The sequence below is a fragment of the Arachis hypogaea genome, chromosome 9 (genome assembly GCF_003086295.3).
Source record: "Arachis hypogaea cultivar Tifrunner chromosome 9, arahy.Tifrunner.gnm2.J5K5, whole genome shotgun sequence".
NCBI classification, from domain to species: domain Eukaryota; kingdom Viridiplantae; phylum Streptophyta; class Magnoliopsida; order Fabales; family Fabaceae; genus Arachis; species Arachis hypogaea.
Window position 1 is genome coordinate 55,861,814 of NC_092044.1, and position 22,793 is coordinate 55,884,606.

Here is a 22,793-nt window from a genome sequence, read left to right on the forward strand (position 1 = left end):
CTTTATCTTTGCCTCACTAATATGTTCTTACCACACCCTAAGTGTTTTATGAAGGTAATTATAAGATTCTGCACTTAAAGTTGTCTTTCTAAAGCTTTTACAGAAAACTGCCTGTTCCGCATTATTTTATTATTTTTATTAAAATATTATTTTTAATTAAATATTATTATTTAATATTTTGTTATTATTTATTATTTTATTATTAATATTCGAAAATTAACTTACCTTTAACCTTTAAAATTCACTTTTTACCACCCGTAACTTTTAATATTTCTACTTTAACCACCCTAACTTTCAGAAATTACTAAACAACCCCTTAAACACCAAAAATTTTACTTCCTTGCCCTTTTTAAGATGTAAGGCCTGTTCTTCATTGTTCTTCATCACACTCAAAGTGTTCTTCATGTTCTTCATAAATTCTTCAAATTCTTTCTCTGTTTTTACCCGTTTTCCAGTCTTTTCAGCAACCGATTTTTACTATAATTCATAATAAATTAGCAGCAACTAAAACCCCATCTTTTCTACATGATTTCAACACAAATTGATCCTCAATTTAAGCTTAGGGTTTCGTTTTTCCAGCTTCCCAAGAACATGAACTTTAAAGCTTGAATTTCATCAAATTTCATCAAAATTTCACCAAATTTTCACCAAGAATCAATCACATATGCAACCAATTTTTAGCACAGCCAAATAATACAACCTTCACACATCTCAAACACAAATAATCAAGATTAATTTTGTGACACCCTACCTGGTTTTGCTTCTCCTAATTCAATCAAACTTTTAGGTGGTCCTTAAGCACTTTTTCCTCCTAAATCACATCAAGAAAACACATATTTAACCATGTTTCCTTGAAACCGAATCAAAAGAGAGATGGTGCAGCCAACTCACCTTGATCCCAGCCTTGATAAGTCATATGATCATGTAGAGAAAGAAGAGAGGATCATTTTGGTCGGATTGGAATTTTGATTTGAGTTTTAGTTCAGCAGAAATCAAGCTTTGAAGATTTGGAACTAAGAACTTTTCTCTCTTTTTCTCTCTACCTATTTTCGGCCACAAAGTGAAAATGAGCCGGCTTTGGGGGTTTTGGGGGTGTAGGGTGAGTTGTGATTGGTTGGCTTGGAGGTGGATTAAAATAATATTAAAATATCTCAGGTGTATAACTACTAAAACTAGGTGTATCGGAACACTTGCAAAAACATCTCTAAAAATTATTTTCTGAGCTACTAGCATAAATGAAACTAGTAACATATTTATTATGATAATAAAACATGAATAATGAGGCCTTTGCATTGCTAAAGTCATCAGAGAGTGCTGGTGCTAAGCTGCACCAGTAAACTGTGAACCCGGTTAAACCGATTTTCTGTTTTTAACTAAAACTGACCAGGTAACCTTATAATATCATTTAAGAAGCTTCTAATACTCATATAATGATGATATTACCCTATTATCTCTCTTCTCTCATGAATTGAGTCCGGTTCGTCAAACTGAGACTATTTACGAAAAATCGGATCAAAACTCCTAACCGATACGGTTCAAAAACTATGTTCTTCGTAACTGCATTATCGAGCTTGCCTCATAAAAGGTTCTAGCTTAAAGATGACATAATGACAATTAGGATTGAGATACTTGATAATATATCAGAGCTTCTCCCCTTACTGATCCTCCGAAGTTCTCCGTACTTTCAGAAAAGATCTCGCGTACTCGAAAACCGGGGTTGTTACAACATTAAGTTGATGCTTGCTCCCAAATCACAGAGTCCTTTATCAAACATGGTTTCTCCTATGCCACAGGGAATGTAGAAACTCCCTGGGTCCTTTCTTTTTGTAGGCAACTTTGGTTGAATGAGAACACTGCACTCCTTATTCATCACTATAGTTTGGCCTCCCTTGAGTGAGCTTTTCCTGGGAAGTAGCTCCTTCATGTACTTGATGTATGCCGGCATTTGTTGGAGGGTCTTGATGAATGGTATGTTTACATGGAGGGATGCAAACAAATCAAGAAACATTGAGTATATTCTCTTCTCCACAGCACCATTGAGTAATTGGGAAAAGGGTGCATAGAGTCTCAGCAACTCCTGTTGTGAGATTTTGGGTTCTTGGTGATCTTTTTCTTGCTTCTCTGCTGAGGTATCTTCAGGTTGTTCTGACAGCTTGTTTGGCTCGTCCTTGGTCTCCTGATCACTTATAGTAACCATCTTGTAATCTTCCCATCTTACTTTCTTTGTTTCTCCTCTCGGATTTTTCTCCGTATCACTTGGGAATCCATCTGTAGGTTTGGGAATCTACTCAGAAAGATAACCTACTTGAGATTCCAACCTCTTGATGGTGTCTCCCTGGTTCTTAAAGTTGGCTCGCACTTCCTCCTTGAACACCTTGTTGTCTTGAATCTCTTTGCATATGCTTTCAAGTAAGTTCTCAATCCTTGAGAGTCTGTCATTAGAAGGTGATGGTGAGTTGAGATTTGAGGGATGAGAATGGGTAGGTTGGCTTTGGTATAGGTGTTGAGAGGGGTTATTATGTGAGTGTTGATATGGTCTAGGTGTGGCATGTTGGTGAGCTATGTTGCTGGGATTTGGACGTCTTTGATCTTGGCCTTGGTCTTGTTGATTTCCCCATCCAAAGTTGGGGTGATTTCTCCATCCAGAGTTATAAGTTTGGAGTATGGATCATGGACTTGTCTAGGTGAGTTTCCCACATAGTTAGCTTGCTCCCAGTCACCTTCTTTTCCTATGTTTACTCCTTCTTGAGTTGGTGATGAGGTGATGGCTGCTACAACTTGGTTCTCTTCCACCTTCTTGGTAAGATCTGCTAGCTGCTTGGTGATCATCTTGTTTTGGGCTAATAGTGCATCTATGTGGTTCAGCTCCATTACTCCTCTAGTGTTACTTCTTTCAGAGGCATAGAAGTAGTCATTCTCAGCAACTGTTTCAATGACATCTATGGCTTCTTCAATAGTTTTCTTCTTGTTTAAAGAACCTCCTGATGAATGATCTACAGCCTTCTTTGACTCATAGGAAAGACCTTCATAGAAGATGTGAAGTTGAACCCACTCATTAAACATCTCTGGTGGACATCTCCTTGTCAAGTCTTTGAATCTCTCCCATGCTTCATAAAGTGTCTTTCCATCTTGCTGTCTGAACGTCTGCATTTCAGTTCTCAGCCTATTGATCCTTTGAGGGTGGTAAAACCTTGCCAATAACTTGTTCACTACCTCTTCCCAATTAGTCAAGCTCTCCTTTGGAAAGGATTCAAGCCACTTGGATGCCTTGTCCCTGAGTGAAAAGGGGAACAAGAGCAACCTATAGACATCGGGGTGGACTCCATTGGACTTCACCGTGTCACAAATCCTCAAGAAGGTGGTCAAGTGTTGGTTAGGGTCTTCTTGAGCACCTCCTCCAAATGAGCAATTATTTTGCACCAAAGTGATGAGCTGGGGTTTTAGCTCGAAATTGTTGGCATGTATGGTGGGTTTCTGAATGCTGCTCCCACAGTTTTCAGGATTAGGATTGATATAAGATCCTAAGACCCTCCTTTCTTGCCCAGCATGGTTGGCATGGCCTTGATTATGAGCCTCCTCTTCATGGTTGTTCTCCAAATTCTCTTCCATGTTGGGTTTGAAGTACTCTTCCTCTTCTTCAGCACCTACTACTCTTTTTCCTCTTGCTTTCCTCCTTAATCTAAGGAAGGTCCTCTCAAGTTCAGAATCAAAGGAAGTTGAAGCCCCGCTTCTTCTCCCTGTCATATAATCAAAAAGGCACAAGCAAGGAAATAAATGCAGAAACTATTCTTGTTAAAAAAAATGTTGTTAGTGTGAGTGATGCAATATATCATACAGTTAGTGGGTGAGTGAAAAAGATTGTAAACAACTGAAATAAAAGGGTTAAAGGGAATGGAAGAAAAACAACTGAAACTGAAAGTAAATTGCTCAAACAGAAATTTAAATCAGCAGAATGAAAAATGCTCAATCTAATTATCCTCCAACTTAATCATTGTTGATACAAAATCAATCCCCGGCAATGGCGCCATAAACTTGATGCACGGAAAATTCGTTTCGTAACAAATTTCCTTCGGCAAGTATACCGAGTTGTCATCAAGTAAAAACTCACTATAGAGTGAGGTCGAATCCCACAGAGATTGATTGATCAAGCAACTTTAATTAGAGGAATGTTCTAGTTGAGCGAATCAGAATTTGATTTTAGATTTGCAAAAAATTAAATAGCGGAAAAGTAAATAGCAGAAAAAGTAAATGCTAGAAATAAAGAGCTGAATGTAAATGGCATAAAGTAAATTGCAGAATCTTAAATGGGAATGGGGGAAATGCTCATAAAAGTAAATGGCAAAAATTAAAGAGAATGGGTAAGATCAGAAATGGGGAGTTCATTGGGCTTAGGAGATGTTGCATTCTCCGGATCAAATTCATTTTCATCTCTTCCTCAATCAACACATTCATTGATCTCCTTGGCAATCTTAAGTGATCAAATTCCAATTCCTTGGTAATCCAATCTCTCAAATCTTGATCAATAGCCAATTCCTTGGTCAATTGCTCATGAGAAGAGATGAAGTATGGTCACTGATTATACCACATGCATTTCCAAATCAAGTATTGGTAGGATTATAGTCACATATCCATCCAAACCCAATTTGGTCCAGCATGAGAAAGCATTTCTAGCATGATCTCTTCATTCCTCTTCCAAGGTTCCGAAGAGATCCAAGTATGAATAGCTTGTTTTCCAGGATTACTACCCAATTGGATGAAGATTGAAAGCTTTCTAGTAAAATCAAGAGAAAAGATAGAAGAAGAAGAATGAAAACTACTATTGATCTATCAAATTGCAGCAGAGCTCCCTAACCCAATGAAAGGGGTTTAGTTGTTCATAGCTCTGGAAAATGAAAACAAAGATGGAGAATACATCATGAAAGTAAAACTAGAAGTTGCAGAGAAAGTAAAATACAGAGAGTAGTTTTATGCCCAAGGCTACCTAAAGTTTTCCCCAAAAACTCCCGATCTAATTCAAAGCTACTCCTATATATACTACTCTTCTGATCTTCTAATTGGCTCTTCAAGTCTTGGGTATGGGCCTCTGGATCTTGAGTTTGAAGCAGTTATCCTCTTTATTGGGCTTAGCTTTGCTTGCAGAGAGAAAATGTGAAGTAGGCAGGGACTTTGGCTTAGGACGTTAGTGGTGTCAACGTTAAGTGAAAGTGTGGGTTCGAGAACGTTAGTGACAATCACCTTTTTCACTAACGTTCCTAACCCAAATATGATCACGTTGACTACAACGTTAGCGGCACTAACGTGACCACTAACGTTGCCTCTTGGTCCTTCGCATACGTTATTGGGACTTACCTTTCCCAATAACGTGGTGAGTCACCCCTTCTCCTCACGTTAGAATCCACGTTAACTAGGTTAACATGGCTTCTAACGTAGTAATGCCAATCCTTCGAGAACGTTAGTGACACTTACCTTTGTCATTAACATTCCAATGTGCCCCTACTTCCCACGTTAGAGTCCACGTTAACTAGGTTAACGTGGCTTCTAACGTAGTAATGCTAGCCATCTTCCAACGTTAGTAACAAAGGTGAGTGTCACTAACGTTGGCTCATTATCTCTTTATCCACGTTAGCTTTCACGTTAACTAAGTTAACGTGGGAGTTAACGTTGCTTATGGTGGCTTGTGGTGGTTCACCCCAACGTTAGTGACAAAGGTAAGTGTCACTAACATTGGCGATCACTTGCTTTCTCCACGTTAGCTTCCACGTTAACTAAGTTAACGTGGGAGTTAACGTGGCTCATTGTGGCTCGGCCAACGTTAGTGACAAAGGTTAGTGTCACTAACATTGGCATCTCTTTTTCTTTCCAACATTAGATTCCACGTTAACTAAGTTAACGTGGCAACTAACATGGCCACTCATGAGCTTGGTCCAACGTTAGTGACAATAGAGAGTGTCACTAACGTTGGCCTTGTTTCTTCTTCCATGTTAGAGTTCACATTAACTTAGTTAACGTGACTCTCAACATGGGCTATGATGGCTTCGAGGGCGTTATTGGCGATTACCTTTCTCATTAACGTTGCAAGCTAGCTCCCATTCCACGTTAGAAGTCACGTTAGTTAGACTAATGTGGCTGCTGGTGGACGAAATTGTGATCATCAATGTTGTACTCTTTATTGTTGTATGGAATAATTATAATGGCTCTTTGCTATGTGTGGACACAACTCCGTTCAACTAACCAGCAAGTGTACTGGGTCGTCCAAGTAATAAACCTTACGTGAGTAAGGGTCGATTCCACAGAGATTGTTGGTATGAAGCAAGCTATGGTAATCTTGTAAATCTCAATCAGGCGGATAGTACTTGATTATGGATTTTCGAAAATTAATAAATAATAAACATAAAATAAAGATAAAGTTACTCATGTAATCCAATGATGGGGATTTCAGATAGGCGTTTGGAGATGCTGTGCTCCTCCTGAATCTCTGCTTTCCTACTGCTTTTATCCAAATTTATCACTCCCTTCTATGGCAAGCTGTATGTAGGGCATCACCGTTGTCAATGGCTACATCCCATCCTCTCAGTGAAAAAGGTCCAAATGCTCTGTCACAGCACGGCTAATCATCTATCGGTTCTCAATCAGGTTAGAGTAGAATCCCTTGATTCTTTTGCGTCTGTCACTAACGCCCAGCCTTCAGGAGTTTGAAGCTCGTCACAGTCATTCAATTCCGGAATCCTACTCGGAATACCACAGACATGGTTAGATCTTCCGGATTCCCATGAATGCCGCCATCAATTTTAGCTTATACCACGAAGATTCTGTTTAAGGAATCCAAGAGATATGCGCCCGGTCTATGGTAGAACGGAAGTGGTTGTCAATCACGCACGTTCATAGGTGAGAATGATGATGAGTGTCACGGATCATCACATTCATCAAGTTGAAGTGCAACGAATATCTTAGAATAGGAATAATTCGAATTGGATAGAAAATAATAGTAATTGCATTGAAGCTTGAGGTACAGCAGAACTCCACACCCTTAATCTATGGTGTGTAGAAACTCCACCGTTGAAAATACATAAGTGAAAGGTTCAGGCATGGCCGAATGGCCAGCTCCCTAAAACGTGATCAATAGTCTCCTCAGATGAAGAATAAAGTAAAACTGAGACCAAAGATGTCTAATACAGTAGTAAATTATCCTATTTATACTAGACTAGCTACTAGGGTTTACACGAGTAAGTAATTGATGCATAAATCCACTTCCGGGGCCTACTTGGTGTGTGTTTGGGCTGAGCTTGATCTATCCATGAGCTGAGGCTTCTTTTGGAGTTGAACGCCAAGTTGTAACGTGTTTTGGGCATTCAACTCCGGGTCGTGACGTGTTTCTGGCATTTTGCTCCAGACAACAACATGGAACTAGCGTTGAGCGCCAGTTTACGTCGTCAATTCTGGAATAAAGTATGGATTATTATATATTTCTGGAAAGCTCTGGATATTTACCTTCCAACGTCGTTGAGAGTGCGCCATTTGGAGTTCTGTAGCTCCAAAAAATCCATTTGGAGTGCAGGGAGGTCAGATTCCAACAGCATCAGCAGTCTTTTGTCAGCCTCCTATCAGAGTTTTGCTCAAGTCCCTCAATATCAGCCAGAAATTACCTGAAATCACAGAAAAACACACAAACTCATAGTAAAGTCCAGAAATGTTAATTTAACATAAAAACTAATGAAAACATCCCTAAAAATTAGCTTGAACTTACTAAAAACTACCTAAAAACAATGCCAAAAAGCATATAAATTATCCGCTCATAACAACACCAAACTTAAATTGTTGCTTCTCCCCAAGTAACTGAAAATCATATAGGATAAAAAGAAGGGAATATACTATAAATTCCAAAATATCAATGAACATTAATTCTAATTAGATGAGCGGGACTTGTAGCTTTTTGCTTCTGAATGGTTTTGGCATCTCACTTTTTCCTTTGAAGTTCAGAATGATTGGCTTCTCTAGGAACTTAGAATTTCGGATGGTGTTATTGATTTTCCTAGTTAAGTATGTTGATTCTTGAACACAGCTACTTATGAGTCTTGGCCGTGGCCCTAAGCACTTTGTTTTCCAGTATTATCATCGGATACATAAATGCCACAGACACATGACTGGGTGAACCTTTTCAAATTGTGACTCAGCTTTGCTAGAGTCCCCAGTTAGAGGTGTCCAGGGCTCTTAAGCACACTCTTTTGCTTTGGATCACGGCTTTAACCACTCGGTCTCAAGCTTTTCACTTGGGCCTTCATGACACAAGCACATGGTTAGGGACAGCTTGGTTTAGCCGCTTAGGCCTGGATTTTATTTCCTTGGGCCCTCCTATCCATTGATGCTCAAAGCCTTGGATCCTTTTTACCCCTGCCTTTTGGTTTTAAGGGTTATTGGCTTTTTCTGCTTGCCTTTTTATTTTTCTTTCTATTTTTTTTCGCAAGCTTTTGTTTTTCACTGCTTTTTCTTGCTTCAAGAATCAATTTCATGATTTTTCAGATTATCAATAACATTTCTCTTTGATCATCATTCTTTCAAGAGCCAACAGTTTTAACATTCATAAACAACAAGATCAAAAATATGCACTGTTTAAGCATTCATTCAGAAAACAAAAAGTATTGTCACCACATCAATATAATTAAACTAAATTCAAGGATAAATTTGGAATTCATGTACTTCTTTGTTCTTTTGAATTAAAAACATTTTTCATTTAAGAGAGGTGAAGGATTAATGGAATTATTCATAACTTTAAGACATAGATAAACATATAATATAAAAACCGAACAGCAGAAAAGTAAGAACAAGGAATGAATCCACCTTAGTGGCGTCTTCTTCTTGAAGGACCAACAATGTCCTTAAGCTCTTCTATGTCCCTTCCTTGCCTTTGTTGCTCCTCCCTCATTGCTCTTTGATCTTCTCTTATTTCATGGAGAATGATGGAGTGCTCATGATGTTTCACCCTTAATTGTTCCACATTGTAGCTCAAATCTTCTAGGGAACTGTTGAGTTGTTCCCAATAGTTGTTGGGAGGAAAGTGCATCCCTTGAGGCATCTCATGGATTTCTTGATGATGAGCTTCCTCATGCATCTCTTGAGATCCGTGGAGGGTTTCTCTTGCTTGCTCCATCCTCTTCTTGGTGATGGGCTTATCCTCTTCAATGAGGATGTCTCCTTCTATGATAACTCCAGCTGAGTAACATAGATGGCAAATAAGATGAGGAAAAGCTAGCCTTGCCATGGTGGAGGACTTTTTGGCTATTTTGTAGAATTCATGGGAGATGACTTCATGAACTTCTACTTCCTCTCCAATCATGATGCTATGAATCATGATGGCCCGATCCACAGTAACTTCAGATCGGTTGCTAGTGGGGATGATGGAGCGTTGAATAAACTCTAACCACCCTCTAGCTACAGGCTTGAGGTACAGTCTTCTTAGTTGAACCGGCTTGCCTTTGGAGTCTCTTTTCCATTAAGCTCTTTCCACACATATGTCCATAAGGACCTGGTCCAACCTTTGATTAAAGTTGACCATTCTAGTGTAGGTGCGTTCATCTCCTTGCATCATGGGCAAGTGGAATACCAACCTCACATTTTCCGGACTAAAATCTAAGTATTTCCCCCGAACCATTGTGAGATAATTCTCTGGACTCGGATTCACACTTTGATCATGGTTCCTAGTGATCCATGCATTGGCATAGAACTCTTGAACCATTAAGATTCCGACTTATTGCATGGGGTTGGTTAGGACTTCCCAACCTCTTCTTCGGAATTCATGTCGGATCTCCGGATACTCATTTTTCTTGAGTTTGAAAGGGACCTCAGGGATCACCTTTTTCTTTGCCACAACATCATAGAAGTGGTCTTGATGGCTTTTGGAGATGAATCTTCCCATCTCCCATGACTCGGAGGTGGAAGCTTTTGTCTTTCCTTTTTCTTTTCTAGAGGATTCTCCGGCCTTAGGTGCCATTGATGGTAATGGAAAAACCAAAAGATTATGCTTTGACCACACCAAACTTAAAATATTGCTTGCCCTCGAGCAAGAGAAGAAAGAAGAGAAGAAGAAGAAGAAGAAAATATAGAGGAGAGTGAGGGAAGGTGTGTCGGTCAAGGTGTAGAAGAGGGGGTTTATGTTGTGTGAAAATGAAGTAGAATGGAAGGGTATATATAGGGAGGGGAGTGGGTGTAGTTTCGGTCATTGAGGTGGGTTTAGGTGGGAAGATTTTTGAATTTTGAAGGTGGGTGGGGTTTTTGGGGAAGAGTGGATGGATGTGAGTGGTGAAGGGGGTAATTGGGAAGAGAGGTTTGAGGTGATTGTTGAAGGGTTTTTGGGGAAGTGTGTTTATTGGAAAGAGAGAATGAATGTTGAGAAGAGGGGAGAATATGTTAGGTGGGGATCCTGTGGGGTCTACAGATCTTGAGATGATCCTATGGGGTCCACAGATCTTGAGGTGTCAAGGATTTACATCCCTACACCAATTAGGCATGTAAAATGCCTTTGCACACTATTCTGGCATTTAAACGCCGAAGTGATGCACACTCTAGGCATTCAACGCCCATGTGTAGCATGTTTCTGGCGTTGAACGCCAGTTCCATGCTTGTTACTGGCGTTCAGCGCCAGCTTTCCTCAAGGCATATTCCTGGCGTTCAAATGCTAGTTTGTTGCTTGTGAACGCCAAAAACATGCTCTGTTCTGGCGTTGAACGCCAGCCAGATGCACCTTACTGGCGTTTAAATGCCAGTAAGTCCTTCCTCCAGGGTGTGATTTTTCTTCTGGTATTTTTGATTCTGTTTTTAATTTTAGTATTTTTTTTCGTGACTTCACATGATCATGAACCTAATAAAACACAAAATAACAATAAAATAAAAATAAAATTAGATATATAAAAATTGGGTTGCCTCCCAACAAGCGCTTCTTTAGTGTCATTAGCTTGACAGTGGGCTCTCATGGAGCCTCACAGATATTCAGAGCATGATGAGGGCCTCCCAACACCAAACTTAGAGTTTGAATGAGGGGGCTTCTCAACACCAAACTTAGAGTTTGGCTGTGGCCTCCCAACACCAAACTTAGAGTTTGACTGTGGGGGCTCTTTTTGACTATGTACTGAGAGAAGCTTTTCATGCTTCCTCTCCATGGTTGCAGAGGAAGGTCCTTGAGCTTTAAACGCAAGGTAGTCCCCATTCAATTGAAGGACTAATTCTCCTTTGCTAACATCAATCACAGCTTCTGCTGTGGCTAGGAAGGGTCTTCCAAGGATGATGCATTCATCTTCTTCCTTCCTAGTGTCTAAGATGATGAAATCAGCAGGGATGTAAAGGCCTTCAACCTTTACCAACACGTCCTCTACTAATCCATAAGCTTGTCTTACTAACTTGTCTACCAATTGAAGTGAGAATAAGGCAGGCTGTACCTCAATGACACCCAGTTTTTCCATTACAGAGAGTGGCATAAGATTTATGCCTGACCCCAAGTCACATAGAGCCTTGTTAAAGGTCATGGTGCCTATGGTACAGGGTATTAAGAATTTACCAGGATCTTGTCTCTTTTGGGGTAGAGTTTTCTGAATCCATGTATCTAGTTCACTAATGAGCAAAGGGGATTCACCTTCCCAAGTCTCATTACCAAATAACTTGGCATTCAGCTTTATGATAGCTCCTAGATATTGAGCAACTTGCTCTCCAGTTACATCTTCATCCTCTTCTGAGGAGGAATAGTTTTCAGAGCTCATGAATGGCAGAAGGAGATTTAGTGGAATCTCTATGGTCTCTATATGATCCTCAGATTCCTTTAGGTCCTCAATGGGGAACTCCTTCTTGTTTGAGAGACGTCCCAGGAGGTCTTTCTCACTAGGATTTTCGTCCTTCTCCTCCCTTGTGCATTCGGCCATATTGATTACTTCAATGGCCTTGCAATCTCCTTTTGGATTCTCTTCTGTATTGCTTGTGAGAATACTAGGAGGAGTTTCAATGACTTTCTTACTCAACTGGCCCACTTGTGCCTCCAGATTTCTAATGGAGGACCTTGTTTCACTCATGAAACTTAAAGTGGCTTTTGACAGATCAGAGACTAAGTTTGCTAAATTAGAGGGGCTCTGTTCAGAATTTTCTGTCTGTTGCTGAGAAGATAATGGAAAAGTCTTGTTATTACTGAGGCTATTTCTTCCACCATTGTTAAAGCCTTGTTGAGGCTTTTGTTGATCCTTCCATGAGAAATTTGGATGATTTCTCCATGATGAGTTATAGGTGTTTCCATAAGGTTCACCCATGTAATTAATCTCTGCCATTGCAAGGTTCTCAGGATCATAAGCTTCTTCAGAAGCTGCCTCTTTAGTACTGTTGGATGCATTTTGCCATCCATTCAGACTTTGAGAGATCATGTTGACTTGCTGAGTCAACACTTTGTTCTGAGCCAATATGGCATTCAGAGTATCAATTTCAAGAACTCCCTTCCTCTGAGGCATTCCACTATTCACAAAATTCCTCTCAGAAGTGTACATGAATTGGTTATTTGCAACCATGTCAATAAGTTCTTGAGCCTCTTCAGGCATTTTCTTTAGGTGAATAGATCCACCTGCAGAATAGTCCAATGACATCTTGAAAAATTCAGATAGACCATAATAGAATATATCTAATATGGTCCATTCTGAAAACATGTCAGAAGGACACTTTTTGGTTATCTACTTGTATCTTTCCCAAGCTTCATAGAGGGATTCACCATCTTTTTGCTTGAAGGTCTGAACATCCACTCTAAGCTTGCTCAGCTTTTGAGGAGGAAAGAATTTATCCAAGAAGGCCGTGACCAGCTTATCCCAAGAATCCAGGCTATCTTTAGGTGTGAGTCCAACCATGTTCTAGCTTTGTCTCTTACAGCAAAAGGGAAAAGCATGAGCCTGTAGACTTCAGGATCTACTCCATTTGTCTTAACAGTCTTACAAATCTGCAAGAAATCAGTTAAAAACTGGTAAGGATCTTCAGATGGAAGTCCATAAAACTTGCAGTTCTGTTGCATTAAAGCAACTAGTTGAGGCTTAAGCTCAAAATTGTTGGCTCCAATGGCAGGAATGGAGATGCTTCTTCCATCAAATTTGGACGTTGGTTTTGTAAAGTCACCAAGCATTCTCCTTGCATTATTATTGTTGGGTTCGGCTGCCATCTCCTTCTCTTGTTCGAAAATTTCAGAAAGGTTGCCTCTGGATTGTTGTAGTTTAGCTTCTCTTAGTTTCCTCTTCAGAGTCCTTTCAGGTTCTGGATCAGCTCCAACAAGAGTGTCTTTTTTCTTATTCCTGCTCATATAGGGAAGAAGAGAACAAGAAAAGAAAGAGGAATCCTCTATGTCAAAGTATAGAGATTCCTTTATGTTAGTAGAAGAAAAAAAAGGGCAGAGTAGTGAAGAAGAATGGGTAAGGATAGAGGTGGTGATCTGAGATGAAGAGAGATGAAGAGAAGTGTTAGTGAATAAATAAATAAATAGATAGAAGGAGAGATAGAGATGTTTGAAAATAATTTTGAAAAAATGGTTAGTGATTTTCGAAAATTAAAGATAAGATATGATTAAAATTTAAATTTAAACAATTAAAAAGATTTTTTTTGAAAAAGAGGGAGGTATTTTCAAAAATTAGAGGGGGAAAAGTAGTTAGGTGGTTTTGAAAAAGATAAGAAACAAATAAAAAGTCAAATAGTTAGTTGAAAAAGATATTAAAATCAAATTTGAAAATATAAGAAGATAAGAAGTTAGATAAGATATTTTGAAATCAAATTTTGAAAAAGATAAAATTTTGAAAAAGATATGATAAAAAGATAAGATAAGAAGATAAGATAAAAGATATGATAAAAAGATAAGATTTTTAAGAAAAAGATATTTTGAAAAAGATTTAATTTTTAAAATTAAAATTAATTGCTTAACTAACAAGAAACTAAAGATAAGATTCTAGAATTTAAAGATTGAACCTTTCTTAACAAGAAGGTCACAAACTTCAAATTTTTGAATCAATCATATTAATTGTTAGTGTAATTTTCGAAAATCATGAAATAATATTAAGAAAAGGATTTTTTTGAAAATAATTTTAAAATTTTCGAAATTAATAAGATAAAAATGAAAAAGATTTGATTTTTGAAAAAGTTTTGAAAAGATAGGATTTTTAAAATTGAAAATTTGACTTGACTTGTAAGAAACAACTAATTTTAAAAATTTTTGACTAAGTCAACTCAAATTTTCGAAAATTTGGAGAGAAATAAGGAAAGGATATTTTTTTATTTTTTAAATTTTTAATGATGAGAGAGAAAAGTACAATTATGACCCAAAACATAAAAATTTTGGATCAAAACTATTTATGCATGCAAGAACACTATGAATGTTAAGATGAACACCAAGAACACTTTGAAGATCATGATGAACATCAAAAACATATTTTTAAAAAAATTTTGAAGCAAGGAAAACATGCAAGACACCAAACTTAGAATTCTGTAATGCATGGACACTATGAATGCAAAAATGCATATGAAAAACAACATACAACACAAAACAAGAAAACATCAAGATCAAACAAGAAGACTTGTCAAGAACAACTTGAAGATCATGAAGAACACCATGAATGCATGAATTTTCAAAAAATGCAAGAAAAAATTTTAAAGCATGCAATTGACACCAAACTTAAAAATTGACTCAAGACTCAAACAATAAACACAAAATATTTTTGGTTTTTATGATTTTATGAATTTTTTTTGTATTTTCTTTAATTTTTTTCGAAAAACATTATTAGAAAAATAAAAAAGAAAAGAAAAATTTTGAAAAATTTTTGTTTTGAAAAGAAAATAAAAGGAAAATTACCTAATCTGAGCAACAAGATGAACCGTCAGTTGTCCATACTCGAACAATCCCCGTCAACGGCGCCAAAAACTTGGTGGACGAAATTGTGATCATCAATGTTGTACTCTTTATTGTTGTATGGAATAATTATAATGGCTCTTTGCTATGTGTGGAGACAACTCCGTTCAACTAACCAGCAAGTGTACTGGGTCGTCCAAGTAATAAACCTTACGTGAGTAACGGTCGATTCCACGGAGATTGTTGGTATATGAAGCAAGCTATGGTCATATTGTAAATCTCAGTCAGGCGGATAGTAATTGATTATGAATTTTTGAAAATTAATAAATAATAAACATAAAATAAAGATAAAGTTACTCATGTAATCCAATGATGGGGATTTCAGATAGGCGTATGGAGATGCTGTGCTCCTCCTAAATCTCTGATTTCCTACTACTTTTATCCAATTTTATCACTCCCTTCTATGGCAAGCTGTATGTAGGGCATCACCGTTGTCAATGGCTACATCCCATCCTCTCAGTGAAAAAGGTCCAAATGCTCTGTCACAGCACGGCTAATCATCTGTCGGTTCTCAATCAAGTTGGAGTAAAATCCCTTGATTCTTTTGCGTCTGTCACTAACGCCCAGCCTTCAGGAGTTTGAAGCTCGTCACAGTCATTCAATTCCGGAATCCTACTCGGAATACCACATACAAGGTTAGACCTTCCGGATTCCCATGAATGCCGCCATCAATTCTAGCTTATACCACGAAGATTTTGTTTAAGGAATCCAAGAGATATGCGTCCGGTCTAGGGTAGAACGGAAGTGGTTGTTAATCACGCGCATTCATAGGTGAGAATGATTATGAGTGTCACGGATCATCACATTTATCAAGTTGAAGTGCAACGAATATCTTAGAATAGGAATAATTCGAATTGGATAGAAAATAATAGTAATTGCATTGAAACTTGAGGTACAGCAGAGCTCCACACCCTTAATCTATGGTGTGTAGAAACTCCACCGTTGAAAATACATAAGTGAAAGGTTCAGGCATGGTCGAATGGCCAGCCCCCCAAAACATGAGCAATAGTCTCCTCAGATGAAGAATAAAATAAAATTGAGACCAAAGATGTCTAATACAATAGTAAATTATCCTATTTATACTAGACTAGCTACTAGGGTTTACATGAGTAAGTAATTGATGCATAAATCCACTTCCGGGGCCCACTTGGTGTGTGTTTGGGCTGAGCTTGATCTATCCACGAGCTGAGCCTTCTTTTGGAGTTGAACGCCAAGTTGTAACGTGTTTTGGGCGTTCAACTCCGGGTCGTGACGTGTTTCTGGCGTTTTGCTCCAGACAGCAACATGGAACTGGCGTTGAGCGCCAGTTTACGTCATCAATTCCCGAATAAAGTATGGACTATTATATATTGCTGGAAAGCTCTGGATATCTACTTTCTAACGCCGTTGAGAGCACGCCATTTGGAGTTTTGTAGCTCCAAAAAATTTATTTTGAGTGCAGGGAGGTCAGATTCCAACAGCATCAGCAGTCCTTTGTCAGCCTCCTATCAGAATTTTGCTCAAGTCCCTCAATTTCAGCCAAAAATTACCTGAAATCACAGAAAAATACCCAAACTCATAGTAAAGTCCAGAAATGTGAATTTAACATAAAAACTAATGAAAACATCCCTAAAAGTAGCTTGAACTTACTAAAAACTACCTAAAAATAATGCCAAAAAGCGTATAAATTATTCGCTCATCAGCTGCTAACGTGGTTCTTCTTTGCTTCCTTTGTCTTGAAATCAAGCAACAAAGTGCATCAAAGTTCTAGTCCAAGTCATGAGTCATGCATCATCCAATTTGTCATATAATTCATGCAAAATTCTCATGAAATCAAGTAAAGTGCACAATGTAAGCTTGAATCAAGATGTAAGTGAATATCCACCCAAAACTAGTTTATTTCTTAAGAAAATGCATGAAACTACCCTAAAAACAGTAAAGAAAGGTCAGTGAAACTGGCCAAAATGCCCTGGCAACACTCTAATCTCTCAAGTGTTCGAGGTTCGATTCTCTCAATTCTCTACTAATCTTGCTTTCTAAGGCTTGCTTTTTTTCTACCAATCAACATAATTTTGATGCACAAATACACATATCAAGAGGTCTTTTAAGGGTTGTAATGGGGTTAGGGTCAAGGTAGGATTGTATTTGGTCAAGTGGACAAAAATTTGAATCCTTAATTAACCTAAACTTTCTACCTAGCTTAAGACAATCCATATAATCACAATACAAGATCTAACTACCCATTAACCATGTTCTCCACATATTCATGCATCCTGATTTGAGTACAGTACATATGTATTGCTATCACCATTTACTTTGGGGCATTTTGTCCCCTTTTTATTATTTGCTCTTTTTCTTTTTTTTTTCTATTTCTTTTATTTTCGTTTTTTTCTTTTTTTTTAGAATTTTTCTTTTTATTTTTCTCAATGCATACGATTAAGGTATTGAATGCATAACCATGTTCTCAACATTTTTCACATTTTCACAAAAAGTCTAACATACTCAATTCTCAAACCAAACATTTCCAAACCCACTTTCTCCACACTTAATTCATGAGCACTTTCACTAGTCTAAGCTAACCAAGGATTCAAATTAAGGACATTATTGTTTTTTGCTTAAATTTAGTGATGAGCTAAAGTAAATAACAAAGGGGTAAAATAGGCTCAACATTGATTTGAAAAGGATAATAAAAGGTAAGGCCATATGGGTATGTAAGCTTAGTGAAACAAGGCCTCAATCATATAAGTGCATGCATACATCAAATAATGGAAATATAGATTTAAGCAAGACAAAGATCACAATGTTAGAGAGAAAAACATACACCAAAAATAAAATATTGGTTGATAGAATGCAACTAATTCAAATAGGCTCAAAATCTCACTGGTTTTGTGTGTTCGAGGTCTAAACTATGTTCCAAAATAAAAATTCTTCAAACAGGTTTATCAAAAAGTTTAATTCAAATTAGTGAAATGCTATAAAAAGTTTCTTGAAAATAGAAAATATTACTTTAACCAAGTGGTAAAATATGTACAAAATCAAACAAACATGCAAATGCAACAACTAATTTAACAAAGAAAATTTAAACATTGGTGTTGGGATAGGAAGGTACTAACCCACGGAGATCGGTATCGACCTCCCCACACTTAAAGATTGCACCGTCCTCGGTGCATGCTAAGATGTGCAGGTGGACAGGCAGTTCCAACTAGCGCTTTTCTCTGAAGATTTTGCAGATGGACTTATTTGTTGTCCCATATAGAAGTTTCTTTTTCCCTTTCTCGATGGCCAGCCTGAAAGAAGAGGAAAAAGAAGAAAAAGTAACCCAGAAATAAAGATAAGAGAATAAATAAAGTCTGGGTGGGTTAATGCCAAATAATAAGGGTCCCAATTACATGGTAGCTACAACATGCAAGTGAGAAAACAATAGAAGCACATGGCACACCAGTGGTGCAAAATTTGCAACAAAAGGGGAGGAGTGTGGGTAATGAAAGACAATATAAATTCATGTCAATGCAAAATTAATACAAGTATCATAAAAAATTAGCATTGACTTAAATGATACTACCCAACAGTGTAAAACAAGTCACTGAGCACCATAAAAGACACAACAGTTGAATATGAACAAGTAACACCAATGGAAAAATAATAAATTTAGAAAAAAAATATGCACAAAATTAAAATGCAATGAATGAAATATGAAAAAAAATTAAGAAAAACAGAATGAAGGTGAAAAAGAATGAGAAGTGAAAGAAATAAAGTAAGAAAGAAAGAAGAGAAAAGAAAAGATAGAAGAGATTAGGATTAGAAAAGAAAAGATAAGATAATTGGCACTGATCTGGATAAGTATTACGGCGCAGTCGACGCGGATGCGTGAGTGACGCGGTTGCATGGTGCGCGATAAGGTCAGGTGACGAGGACGCGTGGGTCACACGGTCGCGTGGCCTGATTTGTGCGATTGGCGCGAGTGCAGCCTCGCGTTCGCGCAACTCTCTGTTTCAAACTCATTGTGCCAAAAATTCTGGGTGACGTGATCGCATGAATGGCCATTTTTGAAAAACGACTCGAACGCGTGGGGCACGTGTTCGCATGAGTGGGCTTGTGATTCCAGCATGGGTCCAGCCTCATTCCAGCCCAACTTACTGCCAAACACCCATTTACTCGATTCCACAGAGCCATGCGTTCGCGTGGATGACGCGGACGCGTGGGAGGCTATTTTGCACATGACGCGGATGCGTGGTGCACGCGGTTGCGTGGGCATATTTGTGCCTAAGGAACGCCTCCAGCCACGCTTTCGCGTGACTCTCTATTCACTTTTCTTTTCTTCCTAATGCATCTGCGACGCAGACGCGCCTGCGACACGGACTCGTCAGCGACGCTTATGCGTCGCGTGCATTTTTTTTATATGTAAAATGCATAATGCAGTATGCAAATGGTGATGCAGATGTTATGAATAATTCCAAGTTCAATAAAATAAAATAAAACTAAAAAACAAACAAAACTAAATAAAATTATAATTGAAAAAGAAACGATCATACCATGGTGGGTTGTCTCCCACTAGCACTTTTAGTTATAGTCCTTAAGTTGGACATTTGGTGAGCTCCTTGTCATGGCGGCTTGTGCTTGAACTCATCCTGAAACTTCCACCAATGTTTGGACTTCCAGTAACCTCCGGGGTCCCAGATTAGGCGCATAACGCTTTCAAGCAAATGGAAGCAAGTGACAAGGCCCCAAAAGTATAGATTGCGAAACTAAATGCCAGGGTCCCAAACCTTGCTTTTGCACCCATTTTTGTGTAGATCATTAGGATTCTATTCGGGTGGCACGCAATTGAAATTATCACTATGGCATCCAAACAGCTTCCTAGACCCATTCAATTGAGTTTTACACCAACCATTGCATTTCAACTTGGAGCATACAACCATGTTGAACCTTGCTGGACAACTCCAACCACTAACCATTTTCTTCTTGCTCTTAATGCCACAAAGAGCTCTAAGTTAACCATCCGTCTCTAGAAGCCCATATTCAAGTGGGAAAGTAAAGGTTAAGGAGGAGAATTTTACCCACTTGAATGTTGTATTGGACGATAATGGCTTTGGGAGAGGTGTTTCTAAGGATCTTGCCAGCTCCACTCTCTTGTGCTCTTCTTTGACAACTTCCACCTCTTTGCAATCTTCTTCAATATCAACCTCTTCCTCTTGGTAGATTTCTTCCAATTCAATATCTTCTTCATTGTTCACCAAGGGCATGGGAGGTTATGCTTCTTCTTCTTTCATCTCCATGTCATGTCCAATGGGAGAGGATTCAAATGTAGATAAGAATTCATCAATGATCGATTCCATCTCTTGATCATCCCTTTCAAAGTATTCAATCATGAGATGCTTTGGAGGTTGTGCACCCTCCTCAACATCAATTTCAAATGTCTGGGAAGGAGGCTTTATAACTTGACTTTCTCATGGAGGTTCAGCATCTCCTAAGTCTTCAACCACTTGATGATTAGATTTTTGACGGTTTAGAATTCACTGATAAAATCTCGTTGTAAAGTATAGTTTCTAAACAAACAATAATCCTTTCATACAAAAATTTGTTTGTCACAAGTACAAACCCCTAAAATCTATAAACCGAAGTATTTAAACCTCGGGTCGTCTCTCAAAGGACTTGCAGGGTAGTGTTCCTGTTATTGGTTACGGACTTATTTATTTTGGGGTTTTAGATGAGAAACATGAATAGTAAATGGTAATGAAGTTTTATTAACAAAATGGTCTTGGCAAGGTTTGGTTGTCAATGGTCTTCATCATTATCACTAGCCACAATTATAATAGTTGCAAGGATTAATCCCACTTAGTCATCCTTTAATCAAATAGCAAAGAAAAGTCAAGTGAGTTATATCAATCCAAATCCATAAATCGTAACTTTTCACTAATTGGATTAATGAAGGCTAGAGTCAATGGCTATCAACTATCAATCACTTGGACGCTAGTAACTCAAGAAATCCTAAGTTACCTTCTCAAGCCAAGAACATAAAATTCTATTCTAACATTCTCCCAAGCATTTCATCAAACACATGTGTTCATACCCTGGGTCGAGCTGTTCGACTCGGGATGTTCTACAGACAAAGCGACCGACCTCTTCAGGCTAGGACAACCCAGCCTCTTCTTAAAGAGCTTGGCCAAGTCACAGGAAAGCCCAATAAAAGGGCCCAAGCAGAGGAACACAACCCGAATCCAAGGGCAGCCCAAGCCTATAGAGATAAAGGCGGTTCCCTTAAAGATAAGATGACCTCGCTTGAAGATAAAGATAAGATAAGATAACTAACTTATCTTATCTAAGAAGGTCACTCTACGCCATTATAAATACATTGGAGCACCCAGGTATAACTCATACACTGGCAAACGCAAATCTCCATCGCACACTGATAGACCAGGGGATCTCTGCCGATATCTTATTCAAAACCGCCTTCGACAAACTCGGCTTGGAAGAAAAGGAACTCAGAGCATATCCGGACAGCCTGTTCGGGTTAGGAGATACCCCGGTCCAACCAATGGGATACATTCCGCTCTACACAACTTTTGGAAAGGGAAGTCAGTCAAGAACACTCAAAATAGATTACATCGTCATTGACGTAAGTTCAGCCTACAATGCTCTAATAGGTCGGACAATGTTAAACCAACACGGCACAATAGTCTCGACTCCGCATCTATGCATGAAATTCTCAACTGCATAAGGAATAGCCACAATAAAGGCAGACCAGAAAATGGCACGCCACTGTTACAACGAAAGTCTAAACTTCAGAGGCAGAGGTGAAGAATTCCACACAATCGAGCTTGGTGGAGCTCGGAGGCGGGAGGAGCTTCGCCCACAACCTGAAGGAGAAATAGAGAAAATCCAGATCAGAAACACCCCAGACCAAATAACCAACATCGGCACACTCCCAAAAGGAAACCCAAGACCTACACGAAAGATCCAGGGGCGTCCTTTGGAGGCAACCACAGAACAAGAACTCAAAGGACCTATAAGTTCACACCCCAGCAACGACCCTTCACCAGAAAGCATCAAGAAATCATCATCTCTGTCAAAAAGAAAAACTATCAACTAAACAAAGCCACCAAAGGAGCAACCTTTTTTCAAAAACGCAGCAACTTGCAAAACCCTAAAGGCACTAAACCACCAGGAAATTCAGCCGAAAGCATACAGAAAGACGAAAAGAAAATCAGAAACATACATCATAGCGACAGTCAAGCATAGTGGTACGAAAAGATTCAAGCTTTCCAACAGCAACTCAGGCAAAATCAAAAGGATCAAAAGCAAAAGTAGCAGAAATAAAAATGTGAGGAAGAAAACAAAACCAACCTAGAAGAAGGAAGAAAACTTTGAAAAGCGAGTAAGCAGAGAATCGATCACAAAACAGAAGCACCAAGCGAAGGCCAAAGCTTCACAGAGTGACGAGAAGTGCAGAATAGGAAACGGCGAAAGAAATGGGAAGTAACAGGGAAAGGAAAACCGTCTCTTGGATACAAAATTTGAAAAGAGAAAATCAAGAGAAACGGAACAAATTAATGGGGGCATTAAAAACCCTCACACATTTCCCAAGGAAAACGCTAAAAGGCAAAAGCGCGCGCTTTCAGAAGAAACGGAACAGAAACGTTCCGCATTCATGAAAGAGCTCTACGGAAGATAAAGCGACAAAATGCTCGAGTTCGGCTTTAACCGAGAAGGCTCGAAGTCCTTAAACCAAGACTCGACCGCTAGATAAAAGACCAAGCTCGAGCAGGGGCACTGTTCATACCCTAGGTCGAGCTGTCCGACCCGGGATGTTCTACAGACAAAGCGACCGACCTCTTCAGGCTAGGACAACCCGGCCTCTTCTTAAAGAGCTCGGCCAAGTCACAGGAAAGCCCAATAAAAGGGCCCAAGCAGAGGA

General features: G+C 38.7%; 1 non-coding gene across 1 annotated transcript; it reads left to right on the top strand.

Annotated features, from left to right (window-relative positions):
- The first annotated feature begins 12,666 nt into the window (after window positions 1–12,666).
- Window positions 12,667–12,770, top strand: LOC112713223 (small nucleolar RNA R71). Its single transcript, XR_003158198.1, has one exon. It is a non-coding gene; the product is annotated as a small nucleolar RNA R71 (small nucleolar RNA).
- Window positions 12,771–22,793: the final 10,023 nt, after the last annotated feature.